The sequence below is a fragment of the Neomonachus schauinslandi genome, chromosome 3 (assembly GCF_002201575.2).
Source record: "Neomonachus schauinslandi chromosome 3, ASM220157v2, whole genome shotgun sequence".
Taxonomy (NCBI): Eukaryota; Metazoa; Chordata; class Mammalia; order Carnivora; family Phocidae; genus Neomonachus; species Neomonachus schauinslandi.
Window position 1 is genome coordinate 132512554 of NC_058405.1, and position 23511 is coordinate 132536064.

The window sequence follows — 23511 nt, forward strand, 5'->3', positions numbered from 1 at the left end:
CCTCAAGAACTAACCTTGTGGCAAGGGCAGCACACATGAGTAAGAATCTCTAATTACTTTTTTAATTGATCTCAGCTGATCTATTCATCTGGTACAACCTACACTGAATGGAGGCTCTGCATTAGTCCTCTCCTGGCTGTGGGGCTTGCTTAATTATTCCTGGCATCCAATTGATCACCTCAGAGCCTTCCTCATGAAAGATGTCACTCACACCTCGGAGAAAGGCGCTCTTTATAGTGTAGCATTTTCTGTAGAGGATTTCACCTACCAAATGGGAAAATACAGCTTGTCAGGCAGACTGGTGGAACATTTTTCATGCTCTGAAAGTTTTCTTTCACCTGTTCAGCCGGCCATGCTCTGGGCCATTTTCAAGACCTACTGAGAGCCAGCGACTGGCTGTGCCCACAGACCGGGCTGCCATTCAGCCCTCCTGGTAACACTTCTGTGCTTGAGCCCCCTTCAGAAGGACCGTGTTGCTTGAGAAAGCGCAATGAACTGCTGTTCTGGGTTCAGATTCTGACTCTGTGCCTCACTCTGAAGTGGCCTGGGGTGACATCTTCGGGCAACTCAGTTAATCTCCCAGGGCTTCAGTCCACTTATTTGTAAAATAAAGGGTTAAAGTAGTCTTTAAGAACACTTTCAACTTAAAATGGTATAATTTTTGTGGGTTTTCTTATTGAGAATAGAAAAATGAAAACCTCTCTTTGTTTTCTTACTGCACATGAGCAATTATTTTTTATTGCTGAAATAACACACTTACTTTGCCAAAAAGCACAAATGTATACTGGAAGAAAGATTAAAATGTAGATCGTCTGTGTTCTTACCACTGTTACTGTTTTGTATATATCCCTACAGACTTTAAGCGTAAGCATGCGAGAAATCTTTTTGCAAAAATATCACATCCAGTCACCTGTCCTGTGGTCTGCTTTTTCACTGAACACAATATTCAAAAAGTCCCGTGTCCAATATCTATATCTATATAGCTATACTATATATATATATATATATACACACACACACATACAAACACACATCATGTTAATGATCACACAGAATTCTAAGAATGGAGTACAATTTATTTTACCAAACTCCTGCTTCTGCTATTATAAATATTGCTATATTGAACGTCCCTGTATATACAGTTGATCCTGACCAATGCAGGAGTTAGGGGCACCAACTCCTTGCTCAGTCAAAAATCCACATATATAGTTTCTGGTTCCCCAAAAACTTAATTACTAATAGTCTCCTGTTGACTGGAAACCTTATTGATAATGTAAACCATCAGTTAACACATTTATATTATATGTATTAGACACTGTATTCTTATAATAAAGTAAGCTAGAGGAAAGAAAATGTTATTAGGAAAACCATTAGGAAGAGAAAGTACATTTACAGCACTGTACTGTATTTATAAAAAAAAAAAATACACATGTAAGTGGATCCATGCATTTCAACCCTGTGTTATTCAAGGGTCAACTATACATCTTACCTAATTTCTTTTTCCTTTGGAAAATTCCTAGAAGTGAAATTCCTGAATTTGACACTATCCTTCTTTTAAGGATTTTATACGTATTCTGAATTGTCCTCCAGTAAGTTGTATGGATTTACTTTCCGCAAACAGTAAGTGTGCCTTTCCCCATCCTCTCTCCAATTCCTTTTACTTTTTGTCGTTCTGCTAGGTATACCCTAATCCTTTTCATTTTGTATTCTTTGGCAACAAGTGGGATTTGTTCTTTTTGTTTCTTTTTCTTGGAGCTTTGTGTATTTTCCCTAGAAAACTGTCTATGTCGCGTGTCCGTTTTCTCTTTTGGGACTGTCTCTGGGCTCTCTTGTACAGGAGTAACTGCTGCCACCTGAATGTAATGGATGGGTGACACATGACAGGTGAAGGGGCGAAGAGAGAGGGGTCCCCTAGGAAGGCCTCTAGGAGTCCCGGGAGCTGGCGGACAAGCCCATATGCTCCCACATGCCCACCCCACACCCCCAGCCCCTAGGTAACATGCTGCAGACGCGGAGAGGAGGGAGATCTAGATCATGTGCCCCTAAGAATGTGGAGGGAACTGAAACAGCCCTCGGGTGACTACTTGCACCTTGGTTGTCACAGTAGGGTCAGGATATGGGGAGATCTAGAACAGTCCAGGAGCCAAGACGTAGAAAACGTGACCGGAAGACAGTGAGTGATAGCATGAGGTGGGGGAGGTATACAAAATGTCCAGCTGCATTCAATATCCACCACATATTTATGCTTTAGTTATTTGATATTTATTGAGTATTTACTATGAGCCAGGAACTGCGCTTGCCAAAATAAATAAATATACTACAATAATATTGTTATTTCTATCGTGATTTGGTTTTTGTTTCTTCAAAAGGACTCCATTTTTCAGCATTCAGCAGACTAGGGGGTATTTCATTTGAAATAGTTAGCATGTAGAGTCAGAACACTGAACGGGATAGGATCCGAATGGATGAGTTAGAATACTCTCCAAGTGATATGTTGTCTTTATGGAACCACGTGACTAAACAGGGCCTGGCGTTGACAAGAGGATTTGCAACAATGCCTTAAATGGTTTCCTTGGCGCTGGAGAGAGTGATGTAACGCTATGGCCAGCCAACTTACCTCACGGGAATGTGTTTTCACAAAAGGCAAGCTATCAAGAGATGGTTTTGAGTAGTGATAGAAGTAGTAGGACCAGAAATGGTAGTGGAACATCTATCAGTTTTTACAGTAATGTGTATTAAAGCATTTTTATGTGAAAATCTCCAGACCATTGACACGAGAGAAGTGGAAATTTCTGAATATGATGACCCTGTGGCAGCTGGTCAGTCATTCACTACAGCTGACTCAGAGAAGACTTCAGACTCCGTAGAATCCAGCTGCTCGACCTTGCCTGTCCCCAAATACCACTTTCTGGTGCCATCAAAAATCAGTAATTCAGTCATGTGGATTATCTCAAAGGTAAGAGGTAGCACAATAAATAAGTCCCTCCTCCTTTATTACTTGCTCAACATTATGCGTGTCTTCACTTTTCACCTTGGGCATATCACCTACTTGCCCAGCCAGTTTTTCCTTTCTGTGAGTTTTGTTCCATAGGACCTGGGGCTAAATACCACAACTCACAGCTTCCAGGCAAGGGGGTTGGGGAAAGGAGCAGATTTTGCAGTATCTCTAGCAATTTTCCAAACAATAGCCGTTCAGGAACATAGACCTTTGTTTCAGCGGTTCAGGAGAGTTCATTCTGAGGAGAGAAAACTCATATGCTGGTGGCAGTGATTCAAGCTGCTAACTTCACAGAGAATATCGCCAGAGCCAAATTCTTTCCCAGTTATGGAGGTCAGAGGTGAGCAACTGTGCTTACAGGGCAAAGCTCTTTTATGGATCCCCTTGGCTTTCTGCTTTCTTCTTTACAGCTGATTAACACCCAATGGCCATTTCTTTAAAAAAGAAAAAATTTAATTCCTTGGTTTAATTAGCTTTCCTAACGCAGTACTCACCACGGCCTGCCGGGATCCAGACCAGACAATGACGAGACTTCGTGATACTTGATTTCAGTTCAAGGTAATTCATTGTTGTAGCTCCCTTAATTCCAAATGTTGTCTCAGGGTTGTGTGGTCAAAATAAGGCGTGAATTTAACCCTTGACCGGCACACGTGAGGACTTTTACACGCTGAGTTAATGTATCCGCTGTAGGGGCTCTTTGGAGAGCCTGAAACTTCTTGCTTTGGTTTGACATTTTGCCTCAACTTTACGGTCACTGTCTTAAGATCCGTCCTCCCTCCCCCTCTTCAGAGCATTTGTTGATTGTGTGGGTTTTGCTACTGTTAATTTTAACATACCGTGGAGTACTTCTTTCTGCCTCATTCTTTGAACAACCAATAAACAAATGTTTATTGAAAATCCAGAAAGCATGGTTTATTTATACATTTACTACATATCTGCAGATTTAGATAATCATATTTGTTTTTATTCTTTTATGACAACTTTTCAGTATTATATGGTAGAGACAATAACGTTAGGTGCATGAATGCTAAGCCAAATTGCCTGAGTTCAAATCTGGCTCTGACATTTCACAACTGTGTGATCCTGGGCAAGTTAAGTGACGACGCCATGCCTCAGCATCCTCATATGTAAGGTCAGGATAATAACAGTATCCACTTTGGGGCTTGTTAAGTAGTAAATTAGTTAAGCAAAGTAAAGCAGTTAGAACAGTGCTTGGCTGATAGCAAGTCCTCATAATGCCGTTCATAAGCAGCATTTATTAGCGGATATCACTACTGAGAGATCAGTATTATTTCACTGAGGAATGAGATTGTAAATTATCTACAATTCGCTGTCCTGTCAACTGTCTTTTCATCTATAACCTGGTTTGTGCAAGGCATGATGGGTAATGAAGCCGCAGAGGGGAATCCTACATAAACTCTACTCTTGACTTGATTGGGACTGTTGCACATAGATCACAACTGTGTGATGATTTGCTGCGTGAAGAAGTCGCCTCGTTGCACCCGCCTGGCTAGTGACTGAGTTAGGACCCCGTACAGCACAGGATAGTGTGAAATCTCACAGCATTCCGATATCCAACGCCTTCTTTTCCTCTAAGGCTTTCGAAATGACCTCACCTTGGTTGGTGATCTCTGCTCCTGGAAGAAGCCCAGGACACAAGAAAGGAAACAATCCCCGGTGACCTTTAAGAAGACCCTTGAAGGTGGTGTTATTGTACGTTACTGATTCTAAGATGCACATTTTTTCCCACCTTTTTATTCTTCTGAAATCAGAGGCAGCAAAAAAGTATTGTGGGCGCCCTTGCCTCTACATGCGAAAATGTGGTCATAGGTGCTCGGCTGCCACTTCATTTGAGTTATGCGCAATGTCAGTACCACGGGACTTGAGCTTTATTGTTGTTAAAATATCTTCAAAATGATTCCACTGTGCTATGAATTGAGAGGCAAACTTATTATACGTGCAGGAAGGCACAGAAACAGAGCACTGTAATATGTGATTAAAAAAAAAAATGATGACTGTGCTCACTTTGTACTAAAATTGGAACGATACGGAGAAGATTAGCATGGCCCCAGAGCAAGGATGACCGGCAAATTCGTGAAGCGTTCCATATTAAAAAAAAAAAAAAAAAAATTATGACTGGTAAGTCTAAAAGAGCACTTTCATTAAACATAAAATAAAATTCTAAGTGCTAAGAAAGCATGGGCCATAGTTCAGTTGGCAGCATTTTGTTTCTTTGTGGTACATAAAATAATGCTTCATTTTATAATTAAAATTTTCTTAGATTTGATGAAATGTACCTCCTAAACCTCAAGAAGGAAGATTATAAAATAGCTACCTTGAAATTTTCCACAACATTCCAAGTTTTCAATTTTTGGCAGAACCAAATTCTACCTACATTCATATTTAATTTTTAAACTCCTCTCATTTTTTAAACTTAAATACATTTCTTTTGAAAGAGAAAGTATACTCTTGTGAAACGAAGGTTTTACTGTGCTAGTTGAGTGGTTTAAGTATGAATTATAATTAATCCCTAACTATTAAGCTGAAAAAAAACATGTTTGACCACTTACTATCTAAAGTCATCTTATTGGGGCACCTGCCTGGCTCAGTCAGTAAAGCACGCAACTCTTGATCTCAGGGTTGTGAGTTCAAGCCAAAAGTTGGGTGTGAAGATTACTTAAAAATAAAATCTTTAAAAATAAATACATAAATACAACCATCTTACAATAGAATGCAGGCATATGCCGAATCCTGTGGGGAAACCCCACATTTAGGTGAGATCCCCCTGCTCAGATCGGTCACTTCCTTCCAGCCACTAAGCCATTCCCACCATTTCCAGACTATTTATTTGTACTCGCTTTCAAGAAAGAAATTCACACTGAAAAATCCTTCCCAAACTGAAATCAGAGAGCTACCATCAATTTATGTGTTTGACTTCTCAGCACCCATTAATTCCCATGTTTGTTTTTGTTACTCAGGGCTGTAAAGTTCGATGCCCTGTTTCGGCCATGATGCCTGACTCTCTAAGGTTGCTGGACACTTTGTCATGAGTTCTTACCAACACTTTTTTTTTTTTTAAGATTTTATTTATTTATTTGAGAGAGAGAGAGCATGAGGGGGAGAGGGTCAGAGGGAGAAGCAAACTCCTCGCTGAGCAAGGAGCCTGATGCGGGACTCGATCCCGGGACTCCAGGATCATGACCTGAGCCGAAGGCAGTCGCTTAACCAACTGAGCCACCCAGGCGCCCCTCTTACCAACATTTTGATACAATGACTGTGGAACTTTGGGAGAGGGGTTTGATTTTAGCCTAGGGAGATCATTTTCAAGATCGGTACTTGTCCTTCATTTACTTTCAGTTTGTAAACCCAGTCGTAGGTCGTCTTTGACTCAATAGAGCATCACTTTCACAGATGGACAGGACTCTTGTATCAACAAGATGAGGAAATTCTGTTTATCAGCAAGTGACACTTTCCCCACTTTCCACTTCCTACTAATTATCGCTGTTAAGTTTTCAGGGTCCTATCACAAAGAGCAGTTCATTAATTTTAATTATTTTTGAAATTCATTGGCTCCAATACAGAGTGAGGCTGGCAGATGCCAGAGGGTTAGAGTTGCAGAAATTAATTAACAAAGAGTGGAAGCTCTTATTAGCCGATGTTTTTTGCTATCTTCCTTTTTTTTTTTTTTTTTTTTTAACCACTTCACAGTGCGTCTCAGACCCTTCAGACCAGAGGCAGGAGAAAGGTTAGAGCTGAATATTCAAGACATAAGAAATTGAAGTCGCAGGCCCTGGCCAGGAGCAGAGTGCTTAGCTTGTTTTGCATTATATTCCAGCTATCTCACTATCGGGTCTGGATTCAGAAAACCCACAGATCAGTTGGTTCCCAAATCACGTCCAACTGGTGTCCATGTTTAGTTGATTCCAGATAGAAGTTGACACTTAGAAGCTTGACTGGAATCCCTCTGCATGGCAACCTGTTAAGATTTGATTTCAGTGGCCCACAGAAGTCCTCTGTGAAGGTATGGCACTTTGCTGGTAGTCTTTAAACATCAAACCAGTTAGAATCTGTTGCTGTATATTCCACTATTCAGTCCATATCTGTTCCAGTTTCTCTTGTAAAAAGTACCCTCCTGATGTGGAAGAGTAGTGCTCTCTAGCATTGCTAGAGACAGTATAAATTGGTACAATCTTTCTGTCTGTCTGTCTGTCTTACTTATCTTTCTTGTCTTTCTGGAAAGCAAAATAGCCATAGCCATAAGGTGTCACCAAATGCACATACAATCTGACCAAAATTGCCACAACTGTTTTGTTCAAGGAAATAGTAAGAAACGTGGGCAAAGACTTCTCAACAGGGAAGTTCATTGCACCATTAATTATAGTAGTGAAAAATTAGAAAAACCTAAACATCCCAACTGCTTGAATAATATACAGCCAGCAGAAGTGACGCCATAGAATATTTGATACTAAAAAATGTTTATCTTATATTGTGAAGTTAAAGAACCATGTCCCAGAACTATATAGTGTTATTCGAATTTTAATATTTTTATATAGTTACAGCAGTTTATGGGGGGCAGAATTACAGTGTACCTTTTATTTTCATCCCTATATGTTTCTGTCTTTTTCAAATTTTCTACATTGAACCAGCACCACTCTTATAATCAGAGAAGGAACATGAAAGGCTTCAAAAAACAAGAAAGAAAGCACCTCCTTGAGACATAGCATAATTGTTGAAATTAAAAGTTTATCAAAATCAAGGCCTTATTCTTCCTGAAAGTTCAGGAAAAGGAAACTATGATTTGCTAAGGGCTTGTCACATATTAAGCACTGTGCTAGGACCTTTTTACATATATATATTTTTTAAATTTTATTTATTTATTTGAAAGAGAGCACGCACGAGCAGGGGGAGGGGCAGAGGGAGAGAACAGAGTCCCCACTGAGCAGAGAGTCCACGGGGCTCGCAGGGCTGGATCCCAGGACCCCGGATCATGACCTGAGCTGAAGGCAGATGCTTAACTGACTGAGCCACCCAGGCGCCCCCCTTTTTACATATATTATTCCACTTAATCATCACAATAGTCTGTAAGGCATGATACATGTGGCTGTAGTTTATTCATTTTAACTGCAATGTTGTATTCAGTAATGGTATTTCCGTAAGGGAACTAGTGAAGATAGAAACGTGGACATTACTGGCATTGGAATAAAAGAGATATAAAGATAATATATGGCAAATTATAAACAGCAGGTAAAGTTAGATTAAAGGGAAACATTTATAAAAACTTTTCATTCCTTCATTCAGCACAGATGCATTGAGCTTCTACCTTGTCCTAGGCATTGTGCTTGACACAAAGCAGAAAATTGAATATGACCTCGTCCCCTGCTCTCGGTTGCTGATGCACAGACAATTAGATACACGATTTTCATCAAGGTCGTAAGTACTATGATAGGGTTATGATTATGGTGCTATAGAGACACAGAGCTTGATAAATAGAAAAACTACAGAGCAATTTCAGTTATATAGATTTAAAATTTCTAAATAAGTAAAATACTGTATTGTAAATGAAATTCAGCCGTATAGTGAAGAAATGATACCATGACCAAAAGAATGCAAACAGCTTCAACATTTTAAAAAACCTATAAGTGAGAAAAATCATGGATTAAATGGAAATATGTCAAAGACTCATTTGAAAAAATTCTGCAGCTTCTCCTAATAAAAAGTTGAAATAAGATTAGCAGGATTCCATCTCAACGTAATAAAGATTAGTTAGCAAAAACTAAAAACAAACATCATATTAAATAAATTATTTACTACATTTCCATGTAAAGCAGGAGTAAGATACCACTAGCAATCATCTTGTTTTGGAAGCCTTAGATAATACAGCACATTTAAAATAAAATTGGGCATTGTAACAAGTATCAAATTGTGAATTATGATATTGCTATTAAAATAGAAATATCATATATAAGATTTATTTATTTGAGAGAGAGCACACGCACGTGCACGCACATGAGGGGGAGGGGCAGAGAAAGAGGGAGAGAATCCTCAAGCAAACTCCCCACTGAGTGCGGAGCCTAACACAGGGCTCGATCTCAGGACCCCGAGGACCCTGAGATCACGACCTAAGCAGAAACCAAGAGTCAGACGCTCAAACAACTGAGCCACCCAGGCGCCCCTGTCCGTGATATATTATTAAACAAAAGGAGAAGGGAAAGCAAATTGCAAAGACCTGGGTGTGTGACCTTGTGGTGGGGAGGGGAAGAACAGGCAACGTGTTTGTCCTAGGTGTATTATCAGTTTGTATTTGTTGAGGGAAAGAATGGAACTATACATACCAAACTCAACATTGGTTATCTCAGAGTAGAGAGTAAGAGTTAGTGGACTTTTTATTGTTTTAATTATATATCTTTGTATTATTTTAAGATCAGTCCCTTTTATTATCTAAAACAGAATTTTAAATTTTTAATCAGATGGTTAAGGAAGCCTTTCTGTAGTGATGCTTGAGCTCAGTTTGAAAGATGAGCAGTGTTCACTGAAGAAAGAATCAGTAAAGGGAGCTCTTCTCTGCAGGGGACAGCAAGAGCAAAGATGGTGCATGTGAGTCATCTCCATCATCACCAGACTCTGACATTTATGGGTTTACATGTGGGATGGTTGGTCCTAACAAAAGAGGAGTGACCAAATTCAGCAAATTCTCCTCTCCTTTAGTGTCATAGTTGGAAGGAAGGCACTAAAGGTACCCTCCCCAAAGAAGCCTATGGCCTGACAACATTCCTTTATGATCAAACATTCTCTTTATGATCAAAGAGAAGCCCTAAGCACTTCTACTGAGACTGCAGCTTCCTGATCAGTCTCCAGGAGGGAAGGGCTGAGTCAAGCTGTGTGTATGCGTGTGTGTAAGGGGGTGTTCGCGATTAGAGATGATGAGAGCATTTCCATTCTTTCCCACCAGCTAGATCATTCTTTCCTTTCTTGCATTTATTATTTTTCTTCCTTTACCCCTCACTCTATCCCCAGCTTTCCCCTCACTTTCACCCGGATGCTATGTGGCTGCACCATGAATATTTCCACCATAAGTGGTCGAGCAGTCCCTTTGCTCTACAGTCATGGCATCAAGCCAGGTACCAGGAAGAGCCTCCTTGGGGAGGGGCTTCCCCTCCTCAAGATACACACCTGGTGGGGAGACCTCATTCTGGAATTCGAAGTTCAGTTCCCAGACAGATTCACAGCAAAGACACGGTAGGTCCTTCAGCAGCTCTTACCCTATTCTGTGACCCTGCTCTGGCTAACCCAGGGTCCCCCACATCAGTACCTCCATATATATGTAACTGGGGTGCAGGGGTGCAAGAGCACTGCGCTTTAGGGGTCCCAAACGGATGGGGTTTGACCGCTTGCCCCTGACAAAATCCAAAGACAGATGAGCGGTGGTGAAACAAGAAAGGAATTTATCTCAGTGAGGCCAACATCGGGAAGACAGCAGAGTAATGTCTCAAAGACCGTGTCCAAAGTGCTGAAAAAACTTCTAGGTTTATATAAGGAAAACGTGGGACAAAGGTCAGAGGGTAGTGCAGGTGGGCAGTAAAGGTCAGTGGATCATTGTCTTGGGGTCAATCACATGGGGTCTTGCTGATATCAGGTCAGGCGTTATTGCTTGAGGGGGTAGTTTCAGTCCCACCTGGGATGCTTTGCCCACAGGGTCGCTAGGGGGAGTTAAGAGCTGGAAAGAAGAACTTAATCATGTAGAAAGTACAGACTGAGGAAACAGTGGAGGTAGTTGAAGTCCTCTCTCAGATACACCCTTCGCCCAATATCTACCTGCTCTGACTCCACTGAACACTAGCAACTCTTCTTAAAAGGCAAGCACCATTGGCTTTAGGAAAATGTTCCCATCCATACCTGTCAAAGAGCCAGGGACTAGGGTGGACTCTTTATTGTTTTTTTCTCATTTTGAGAAGCCCTCGAATGCTTTTCTAGTAGTTTTGTTTTGGTCTTGCTTTGCTTTTGTATATTTTTGTAAATGTATTATGAAAACACAAAGTATTTTTTTTTTTAAGATCTTTTTTATTTATTTGACAGAGAGAGATACAGCGAGAGAGGGAACACAAGCAGGGGGAGTGGGAGAGGGAGAAGCAGGCTTCCCGCCGAGCAGGGAGCCCGATGCGGGGCTCCATCCCAGGACCCTGGGATCATGACCTGAGCCGAAGGCAGCCGCTTAACGACTGAGCCACCCAGGCGCCCCAACACAAAGTATTTTTTATAATTTTTTTTTTTTGGAGATAGGGTGTGTGCCAACTGGGGGGAGGGGCAGAGGGAGAGAGTCTTTTTTTTTTTTTTTTTTAAGATTTTTATTTATTTATTTGACACAGAGCACAAGCAGGGGGAGTGGGAGAGGGAGAAGCAGGCTTCCCGCTGAGCAAGGAGCCCAATGCAGGACTCGATCCCAGGACCCTGAGATCATGACCTGAGCTGAAGGCAGTCGCTTAACCGACTGAGCCACCCAGGCGCCCCAGGAGAGAGAGAATCTTAAGCAGGCTCCACGCCCAGCACAGAGCCTGACACAGGGCTGGATCTCACAACCCTGAGATCATGACCTGAGCCGAAATCAAGAGTTGGACACTTAACTGACTGAGCCACCCAGGTGCCCCAACACAAAGTATTTTTCAAATAAGACATCTGAGCAGGTGCAAATGAAGGCCCCAGGATGTGGATGGGTGTGCAATACCACTGTCAATCTTCCTCCATACCCCTTGTCACCTTTTAGAAGGCAAAGAAGTAATTCACAGCTTAAGCTAACCCATTCCTTTCTCTCAGCCCAAACTCCTACAATATACTAACTGCATACTCAAACACAGCACAGATGGAAGACCACACTCTTCCATTAGAAGAATCAGGTATATTTGGAAAGAATACATGTCCTTGGTTATAAAAGGAAGAGCATCCTCTTCAAAGAATATGCTAGCATGAGAACTCATCGATTTTCTCTAACTGAACCGAACTTTCTTATTGAAAGAAATTTTCCTCCAAAATAGGGCTGGGGAAGCACTTCTGGCTGACCAACAGAGACACATCCCCAAAGACAGGGTCTAGGGCAATGGTGGGAGTGTCCTAAGCATCATGACATCCTTGGCTCATGATGGAAGGTATTGGCTGGGGACACAAACTCCCTGGGGGTGTGGACCCTCCTGCCCCTGCTTGGACAATTCTAGCCCTCAAAGCCTACTTGATTGGCTGCACAAGGTGGCACTTATAGTCAGAGGGAGACCCTTTATAGGGTGCTCTGCCCTGAGGGCTCTCAACTCTTTCTGCTCCACCCATGTACATGCCCCCATGCTAATGTTGCTCTCTTTTCTCTTCCTGCTCCCCACCCTTCCCCAACATTCTAATCCGTCATCTCATTATACAGAAAAATTCACCTCTCCCAAGTTCCCCCCCCCACCCCAACTCATCCTGATTTGGGAAGTCATAGAGGCATAACTCAACCTCTTATGGAAACCCATCTGAAATTATATATAGCAATACATTTTGCTTTGTTTTGAATCAAACTACAGTCAATTCCTTTATGATTTTTTTCCTATCTACTTTCTATCTTTTCACCAAAACGTCTATTGGCCTCTCAATACTTTTTATTCTTTTAAAATTATGTGTTTCATGGAAGAATTTTAATTTTCTAATAAAACCGTAAGTCTCAGCCAAAAAGTCCAACTGATATATATTCCTGTGCAGTTAGATTCATATGAGATGGAAATGTATATGCCTGTAGCCAAGCTGACACTTTAATCAGGAATTATAATCAATTCCCTTCCCTCACTCCCATGCCCCCGCAAAGACTGCTGTGTTTTCTGTCCCTATAATTTTGCTTTATCCAGAATGACCTAAATAAATAAATAAATAAATATTAAAAATCTACAGCATGTAGCCTTTGCTGTCTGGCTTCTTTCTCTTAACATAATGCTTTTGAGATCCATCTATGTCATAGCCATAGTTCCTTTTTATTTCTGAGTAATATTCCATTGTTTGGATGCACCACAGTTGGTTCATTCATCAGTTGATGGACATATAATACCGAGACTGGTATTATAAATTAAGCTCTTGTAAACACTTGTCTCTATGTTTTTGTATGTTCATTTTCTGTAGGCATTTATCTGCTGTAAATTTATAGGAGTGAGATCACTGGATCGTATGGTGTTTGTTTAACTTCATAAGAAACTGCCAAACGGTTCTCCAAAGGTAGCTGGACTATTTTGTGTTTCCACCAGCAATGTTTCAGCATTCAAGTTACTTTGCATTCTTGCTGGCGCCTCATAGTGTCAGTTCTTTTTATTTCAGCTACTCTGATAAGTGTATAGTAGTATCTCACTGTGATTCTAGTTTTCACGTCCTGAAGCTTATGATGTTAAACATCTTCTCATGTCCTTATGTGTCATCCATATATCTTTTCGTGTGTAAAATGTCTGTTGAATCATTTTTGTCCACTTAAAAAATTGAGTTGTTTTGGGGTGCCTGAGTGGCTCAGTTGGTTAAGCGTCCAGCTCTTGATTTCAGCTCAGGTCATGATCTCGGAGTTGGGAGATGGAGCCCTGCATCACCCTCCACACGAGGCGTGGAGCCTGCTTAGGATTTTCTCTCTCTACCTCTCCCTCTGCCCATCACCCCCACACTAAAAAAAATTTAAAAATTGAGCTGTTTTCTTATTATTGAGCTATGAGAGTCCTTTATATATTGTATATATATTTATTAGATATGTGTTTTGCAAATATTTTCTTCTAGTACATGGCTATCTTTCCTTTTTCTTAATAACTGTCTTTTGCAGAGTTAAAATTTTTAACTTTGATGAAATGTCATGTGCCAATTTTTTATGGTTTATATGTTTTGTGTCCTATATAAAATCTTTTCCTATGTTTTCTTCTAAAGCTTAAATATTTTAAGTTTTGCATTTAGGTATATTATCTATATACTTGAGTATATATTCGAGTTAATTTTTGTATATGATATGAGGTATGCGTTGAGATTTTTTTCTTTTCTTTTTTTTCTTTTTAATATGGGTGTCTAGTTGTTCCAGTACCATTTCGTGAAAAGACTATCCTTTCTCCATTGAATTGCCTGAGTACTTTTGCCAAAAATCAATTAATCTTATACGTGTCTATACCATGGATCTGTGTGTCTATACTGTAGCCAATATCAGCATGACTTGATTACTAAAGCTATATAGTAAGTGCCTCATGGGCCTTGACCTTGGGACTAGGGAGGTCAAGCCTGGTAATTCTATTCACTTTGTCAGAGTCTGATTTAGGCATGAACATATGATACAACCTTGGTGGATAAAGCATAAGTATTCTGGATGGCTTCTAAGGAAGTGTTCTTTGGTCTTAAAAAAGATACGAAGCCAAAAATGTATTTTCTTCTCATACACTGTCACATGACAATGTAATGTGTGGAGCTGCTATAGTCATCTGGTGTTCGTGTGTGGAAAGCTGAGAGAAGCAGAGAGAAGCTCACCAACCCTGTATCTGGACATCATTGAGACCATCAGTTAGCCAATTCTGGAATTTCACTGTTTCCAAACTTCTTGTTATGTGAAATAATAAAATTGCCTCAATTTATAAGCCACTTTTAGTTGGTTTATGTTACTTGCCACTGAAAGCATTCTATTGCAGCCCACATTGAAGGCAACACAATGGAGAACAGACTTTGTTAAAAACACAGTAAGAGACAAGGAGGACAAGATTAAGAAAAGCAAGAGAAATGAAACAGATGAACAGAGATAAAGAGGATTAGAGAGAAAATTCTAGAGAAAGAAAATAGCCAAGGAATACCTAAACATACATTTAGTATCCCTAATAATGAGAACTAAAATATTGAATCTGAATATATACTTGAATAAATAGAAGAAAAATTAACTACTGAGGACAGATACCACATAAGCATTAAACAAATGGAGAATCATTTCCTATTCTAAGATTGAAAGACTCAACATCATAAAGTCGTCAGTTCTCTCTAAATAATAAGTTTAACAAGATCCCAATAAAAACACTAAGACTTTTTTTTTAACTAGGCAAATTGATTTGTTTAGTTCAGGGGTCAGGAAACCATGGCCTATGGGCCAAGTCCAGCGCATCCTGTTTTTGTAAATAAAGTTTTATTAGAACACAGCCACACCCACTCAATTACTTATTGTTTTTTTAAAAGACTTTATTTATTTGACAGAGAGAGAGAGAGAGAGTGCACACAGCAGGGGGTGGGGGGCAGCAGAGGAAGAGGGAGAAGCAGGCTCATGGAGCAGGGAGCCTGATGCGGGGCTTGATCCCAGGTTGACCCAAGCCAAAGGCAGACGCTTAACCACTGAGCCACCCAGGCGCCCCTCAATTACTTATTGTTTTTTTTTTTATTATGTTAATCACCATACATTACCTCATTAGTTTTTGATGTAGTGTCCCATGATTCATTGTTTGTGTATAACACCCAGTGCTCCATTCAGTACATGCCCTCTTTAATACTCATCACCAGGCTGACCCATCCCTCCATCCCCCTCCCCTCTAGAACCCTCCGTTTGTTTCTCAGAGTCCATAGTCTCTCATGGTTCGTCTTCCCCTATGATTTCCCCCCTTCATTTTTCCCTTCCTGCTATCTTCTTTTTTTTTTTTTAACATATAATGTATTATTTGTTTCAGAGGTACAGGTCTGTGATTCAACAGTCTTACACAATTCACAGCGTTCACCACAGCACATACCCTCCCCAATGTCTATCACCCAGCCACCCGATCCCTCCCACCCCCCACCACTCCAGCAACCTTCAGTTTGTTTCCTGAGATTAAGAATTCCTCATATTGTTAATTGCTGCTCTCACTATATACAGTGACAGAGTTAAGTAATTGTCATGAAGATGTAGGGGCTGCAAAGCCTAAAGTATTTGCTATCTAGTCTTTTACAGAAAAAGTTTGCTGATCCTTGATTATATTTTGGAAGCATATGACAGTTTGATTTCACAGGTCCACAGCTAGAATGCAATTTGCCTAAGAATGACTATCTCACCTACATGTTATTTAAGTGTCATGGGGGGGGAAAGAATTTGTCTTCACATGAAACAGCTATCCCCTTGGGGTAATTTCCAGGGGGAATGAGGAATAATGTGTTCCCAAGCCCTTTGTAAGTCCCTGAAAGCACATTGTGATCTTTACACAGAGACTGTCAACAATCGCCCCTAACATCACTGTACACATTTTGCTTTAATGACGTTATTTACGTTGTCCCATGATCCAGAGTAGGGGCAAGGAGAAATAAATTACCTGGGATGACAAGATTGGTTTCGCTCTAACACTTAGGACCCATGCAGAACTCCACCAACCTCTTCCACATTCTGAGGGAATAATTTGGAGCAACTCATGAATTTCCATCTCTCCACAATATCAAGGGGGAAAAAAAACCCATCAGGCAAGGAAAACAGGTATCAGTAAGTCAGTATTGTTCTAACTGCGCTACTAACTGGTCCTACCAGCACCTTTTATTTTCAAAGGGTCAACAGGTAATAATTAACCTAAGCATTCATTCCCTAAAGAGACTCACAAAGTTGCAGGAAAGACTCAGCTGCTAGGAGACAGTTGAAAGAAGTAGACCTGGGAATGCTATTTAAGCAGATTCTTTTGTCTGAACGAACAAACAAACAAATAAACCCCACCAAAAAACAGGCTACCTTGAAAACTACAGGTTTTAGTTAAAAATACATGTAATAAAGGTATGGAAATCTCAAAGAAACGTAAGAGCATTTGTACATTTTGGGCCTTATTCCTGAGTTTGTTTGCTGGGAAGATCATACCCAGCTCTAGAGATTCTCTTTGACAACGATGCGGAGACAATTCAGTGGAGAAAGGATAGTCGTTTCAACGTAAGGTGCTGGGACATTTGGATGTGTGTACACACACAAAAAGTTAGCCTCGACACACACCTCATGTAACTCAAACGGGATCATAGACCTAGATGTAAAGTGTAAAACTATAGCACTTATAGAAGAAAACACAGCAGAAAATCTGTGTGACCTTGGGTTTGGTGATAAGTTTTTAGATATAATACCAAAAGTGCAATACATTAAAAAATTGACAAATTGGACTTTATAAAAATTATAGATATTTGTGATTGATAGTGTTAAGAGAATGAAAAGACAAGCCAAAACGTGAGTGTAAGTCACATATTTGGCAAGGATTCATATCCAGAACATATCAAGAACCCTTAAAACTCAACAGTATGAAAATAAATAATCCAGTTTTAAAATGGGCAAAACATATGAACAGACACTTTGCCAAGGAAGATATATGGATGGTATATAAGTATATGAACAGATATTCAATAGCATTTGTCATTAGGGAAATGCAAATTAAAACCATAATGAGATACTACTATATAACTAATAGAATGTTTAAAACCCCAAAACTGACAATACCAGGTGCTGGTGAGAATGCAGAGCAATAGGAATGCATGTTCATTGCTGGTGGGAATGCAAAATAGTGCAGACACTTTGGAAGACAGTTTAGCAGATTCTTATAAAGTTAAACATAAACCTACCATGCGACCCAGCAAATCCACTCCTAGGTTTTTACCCAAGTGAATTAAAAATTTATGTTCACACAAAATCTATATGTGAATATTTATAGCACCTTTATTGATACTTGTCAAAAACTGGAAGCAACCAAGATGTCCTTTAACAAATAACTGGAAAACAAATCATGGTACATCTATACAATGGAATACTATTCAGTAATAAAAAGGAATGAGTTACAGACACATATGCATGAATCTTAAATGCATTTTGCTAAGTGAAAAAAGCCAGACCAAAAGATCTACATATTATGTAATTCTGTTCATATGACATTCTGGGAAAAGCAAAACTATAAGATTGGAAAACAGATTAGTGGTTGCCAGGGGTTAAAAGAAGGGGAAGTGGTTCATCACAAAGGGGACACACAAGGAAATTTTTAGGGTGATGGAAATGTTCTGTATGGTAGTAGGGTGGTAGATGCATGCATTTATAAAAACCCATAGAACTGTACATCACAAAGAGTGAATTATAATGTGTGCAAATTAAGGGAAAATCAACCAGGGGCTCCTGGGTGGCTCAGTCAGCTATGTGTCTGCCTTTGGCTCAGGTCATGATCCCAGGGTCCTGGGGTCAAGTCCCACATTGGGCTCCCTGCTCAGTGGGGAGACTGTTTCTTCCTCCCTTCCCCACTCATGCTCTCTCTCGCTATCTCTGTCTCTGTCTCTGTCTCTGTCTCTCAAATAAATAAAATCTTTAAAAAAAAAAAAGAAAGAAAAAGGAAATCAACCAGAATGTCAGGGATCCCTGGGATGGAATACAGACTGGAACTAGTGAATCTAACTGTATTCCACAAGTGAAGATTGTATATATCTGACATATATATGTATATCTTCATATATCACACTAAAGAGGGTAGGGGGGAAAATGGAGTTGACCTAAGTGACTTTGGAAAATGGTGTTTTGACTGGAAACCATAAAGCTAAAGATAGAGGGGTGCCTGGGTGGCTCAGCTGGGTAAGCATCTGACTCCTGGTTTCGGCTCAGGTCATGATCTCATGGGTCACGGGATCTAGCCCCCTGTAGGGCTCCATGCTCAGCGAGGAGTCAGCTTGAAGATTCTCTCCTTCTGTCCCTCCCCCCACTTGCATGCACTCATACACACTCTCTCTCAAATAAATAAAGCTAAGGACAGAAAACCATACAAATATGGTACTCTAGTTGATAAATTTGCTTCTTACCGGAATACATATTAACAATTTTGAAAGTATTTTATGTATATACTATACTTATTTGAAAAAATAAGTATGTAATAGTAGATAATGAGAGCTAAGTTTCTCACTGTCAGAGAAAGAAGTTACAAATAAGCAAAAGGAAAGTGCTAAAATGAATCCCGTGGGGCTCAATTAGAATCAAGGTGGTATGAACTCCTATTTAGTTTAATATCTACACAGATAGATATAGAAATAATTATAGATATGTGTATATACATAGATCAATTTATATTGTTTCCTAGCTTTGTCTGCTGAGAATGTAAAAGCAGTGACATTTCGATAGCAATGAGCACACCCAGAGCCCAGATCTTGGTTTCTGAATGTCATTCTCCAATTAAAGGAAACTGGGCTTCTTGGAGGAATGACTGATTCTAGGGCTGGAACAGAAAAAATGGAAGATGAGCCTGGAGCATTTTGTAGTGCCAGAAAGTACAGAAATAACAAAAGAATGGTTGCACAACTGTGTGAATATACTTAGTATCACTGAGCAGTACACCTAGAAATGGTTAAGATAGTAGGCTTTATGTTTTATGTATTTTACCACATACAAAAAAGATGGGAGCCTGCCAAAAGGACACACAGAAGCTAAACTGAGAGTCTTCTCAATGGGGCAAAGCTGGAACAATTTGAACAACAAAATATATCATTTTGAATTCCTATCAGTATTGAATAATGTAGTATTGGATTATAACCAAAGTACAAAATAAGTATACATGAGTCCATACTAATATAAATATAATGATTAAATAAATAAATAGGAGAGAAGAGGCAAAATTTCTTATGGAAGAATTCCAAATTATATCCTTGGATACTCTCCTCCAGGAGATGGAGCTTGAGGGTGAGCTAGACTTAGTGACTTGCTCCCAGGGGAAGGGGAAAAATAGTAATTTTACTATTAAGACAGACAGTACCTTAACAAAGTGATCAAGGTTAACATCACCAGTAATGAGTCATGTTACTGGCATGCACTCCTGATACAATGTAATGAAAGAGCACTTCACCTCTATGGTCTTCCTCCCCAAACCTATAAGCCCAGTTTAATCATGAGAAAAACGTGAGACACACCCAAATGCAGGTATATTCTACAAAATACCTGACTAAGTGCTCTTTGAAACTGTCAAGGTTCTGAAAATCAGGAAAGTCTGAGACACTGCACAAACCAAAGAAGACTAAGGAGATTAAGGAGATAGGACAATTTACTGTGATATAGGATCCTGAATTGCATCCTGGAACAGAAAAAATACTAGTAGAAAAACCTGAGAGGTTTAAATAAAGTTTAGAGTTTAGTTAATGCTAAGGTTCAAATGTTGGTCTCTTGGTCTTGACAAATGTACCATGGTTATATGAGATGCTAACAGTAGGAGAAACTGGGTAGAGGCATATGGGAACTCTCTGCACTATCTGCAACTTTTCTGTAAATCTAAAATTATTCCCAAAACTCCAAAACAAAGTTTTGTTTAAAAATAAATTAGAAGTTTGGCAATAAAGGTGATGCGAATGTCAAAGAAACACGGGTACATCAGTATAAATTGGGCCTTGGGGCTGTGATTGATTGCTGGAAGGATCCCTCTCAGCTCTAGAGATTCTTGTTGGTTATGTGCCCACAAAACAACATGCATTGAGCATTATTCTAGTGTGGTAGTTCTCAGATTTTGTGTGTTCCAGAATCCTGGAAACTAATAAAGACTACTGGGACCCAGGTTCATTGAAATAAACTAGCACTGGGCTACTGTATCTTCACAGAGTTCCCTGATTCTGATACACATCCAAGCCTGAAAACCACTGCTCTAGCACTTTTCTTTTTTTTTTTTAAAGATTTTATTTATTTATTTGACAGAGAGAGACACAGCGAGAGAGGGAACACAAGCAGGAGGAGTGGGAGAGGGAGAAGCAGGCTCCCCGCAGAGCAGGGAGCCCGATGCGGGACTCGATCCCAGCACCCTGGGATCACGACCTGAGCCGAAGGCAGTCGCTCAACCGACTGAGCCACCCAGGCGCCCCTAGCACTTTTCTACTAACAGGACCATTCATTCATTCAATAACTATTTATTGAGCAACTATTCTATGCCAGCCCATTCTTAGTATTAAGTATACAGTGGTAGACACACAGGCAAAGCCTCATGGAGTTTACATTCTAATACACGGATAAACCTACACTGAGTCTCTTGTATTTCCCAGTTCCAAGTCCCCAAAGAGAAAATCTGATTGACCTAGCTAATCATTACCATCTGTTGTTTGTTTTTTTTTTGTGGGGAGGGGCCACAGAGCTTTTCTTAACAGGCTACTTTATAGGTTATTAGTTAGTGTAGGTGCTGGTTTCCAGTAAGTCGGGGGTTCCCCTCTACTCCAGTCAGCTATGACTGGGGTTCCATGGCCCGAAATATGACCCCTCCTGAGGTTTGCTCCTTCAGCAAAACTAACTAGGTCAGGAAGGGGCCATGGGTTACGGAGGCCCTGGTGTCTGACTATGAAGCATGGTTGTTATCCAAATGCAGCAGGAGCCAAACTTTCCCAGGGTAGTCTGGAGGCAAAAGTATTAGGCTGCACTAGTCAATATGATACAGAGATCCTTCCATCACGAACTGTTTCTTTATGGGCTTTCACTTTTCTGCTGCTTGTGATGTTTCAAAATATCAACTTGCCTGCCGCAGATTCCTTCTTCAGTTGAGACTGTCTTGGACAATAATCTCCCATGTATTCCCCTCCATCATGTTATATTTATTTATATTAGCTTTGGCCACATACTTAGGATTTTATTCGTCGCCTTCTGAGCATATTCCCTAACTACAAGAGGGAAAGAACTGGCACCAGGAAAATTGGAGCAATGGTTAGCACGTATTTTTCGTCCCAAATTAGGTGAGGCTTGCACCTCACCCACTACCAATTGCCACTAAAAAATAACACAGACTTTGGGGCATCTGGGTGGCTCAATCGGTTAAGCGTCTGCCTTCGGCTCAGGTCATGATCTCAGGGTCTTGGGATCAAGCCCTGCATTGGGCTCCCTGCTCAGCAGGGAGTCTGCTTCTTCCTCTCCCTCTGCCTGCATCTCTCTCTCTCTCTGTCAAATAAATAAATAGAATCTTTTTTAAAAAAGTAACACAGATTTTGATGAGGCACAAATAGGAGCAGCAGGGGTAACTTATTAACTGATCCTGAAAAAGAAAAGGCTTTGAGGCTATTTCACACATTGAGTTCAAATTAACAAACTTTACTACCATGTTCCCAAGACTCAACCAGGAACTGGGGATCTGAAAATGAAAAAACCTGACTGTCACCCTGAATGAATGGACCATAAATAGTGGAAGACAAGCCTATGACAAAGATGATGTTTCCAGAAATGAAGGAACTAACTATTCTAGGAACTAAGAGTGAGGAGAGGCATTCCTCTGAATTTAGGGATCTATAAGTAAAATTTGAGATGGACCTAACAGGATAGTTAGAATTTTTCTACGTATAAAGGTAAGAAGGAGCACTCCAGATGTATGGATCAGCATGAATAAGGTAAAGAAGGGAAGAAAATAAATGGCCTGTATGGGGAATAGCAGATAGTCACTCATACGACTGAAATAAAATATAGCTCTAAGGAAGGGCCAGAGTTGCTGATGGACTACCAAAGGTCCACATCCTGGGTTCTGCAAACCATGGCTAGTGCCAAACGTCTGGGAAACAAAAATCTGACAATTTCAACAAAAATTGAACATAGCAACAGCTTATGACACCACCATGAAGAAGATTATAATTGTCAAGCAGAACAAGAACATCATCAAATCTAGTTCTTATATGTATTCCTTTACATTAAATTCGTTAATGACTTAGCTGCCAGGCGCCCTGCTAAGTATTAGGAACATAGAGCTGACTCCACTGCAGTCCCTGCCCTTGAGGAACCTAATAACTGCAGATTTCATTTGTGTATTCATGTGTTGATTAGGCCTCCTAAAAACCTGGTATTGGTTTATTGACAGCAAAGAAAGATAAATGACTTTTTATTTTAAAATTTTAAATACTTTTATTGTTACAGAAGCAGTCCATAAGCATTAGAAAATATAGAACCAGCAAAAACAAAAAGTAAAACATTTCTGGCACACCCAGAAATCATCACTGTAACACTTGGTTCATATCCTCTCACATCTTCTTATTTATACATATGTATTTTGCTCACAAAAATGTTTTCATATTGTTCACAGACATACTGTGTCTTGTAACCTGCTTTTTTTCAGTCAATAATTTCCACTTTTCCATGTCAGTAAATGCTTCGAATACTCAGTACATATTCAAATTTTCCCATTTCAGCCAAAAATGTCCTTTACAGCTAATTTCTCCAAATCAGCCTTCCACTCAAGACCTTACATCGCATCTCCTGATTACATCCTTCCTGTCTCTTTTAATCCAGTATAGTCCCTTTCTTATACTTCTGATTTGATGAAAAGACCTGGCCAGCTGTTCTGAAGGACAGTCCACCTCTTTTATTTGCCTGGTTATTTCCTTGTGATGTCATTTTACTGACATTTCCCTCTATCCTCTGTATACAACTGGAAGATCTAACTATAGTAGAAGCGAGTTAAACATTTTGGGCTAGAATACTTCACCAGTGGTAATATGTACTTTACGTTCCTTCACATCAGAATATACATTGTCCGAAAACCTGGTTGACCCACCATTAGTGATGATCAAATTGACTCCTGGACAATGGCCATAATTGAGGATTTTAGAGGGAAAGG

At 40.0% G+C, this 23511-nt stretch overlaps 1 non-coding gene across 1 annotated transcript; it reads left to right on the forward strand.

The window, feature by feature from the left end:
• The first annotated feature begins 5008 nt into the window (after positions 1-5008).
• Positions 5009-5112, forward strand: LOC123324407. Its single transcript, XR_006539785.1, has one exon. It is a non-coding gene; the product is annotated as a U6 spliceosomal RNA (small nuclear RNA).
• Positions 5113-23511: the final 18399 nt, after the last annotated feature.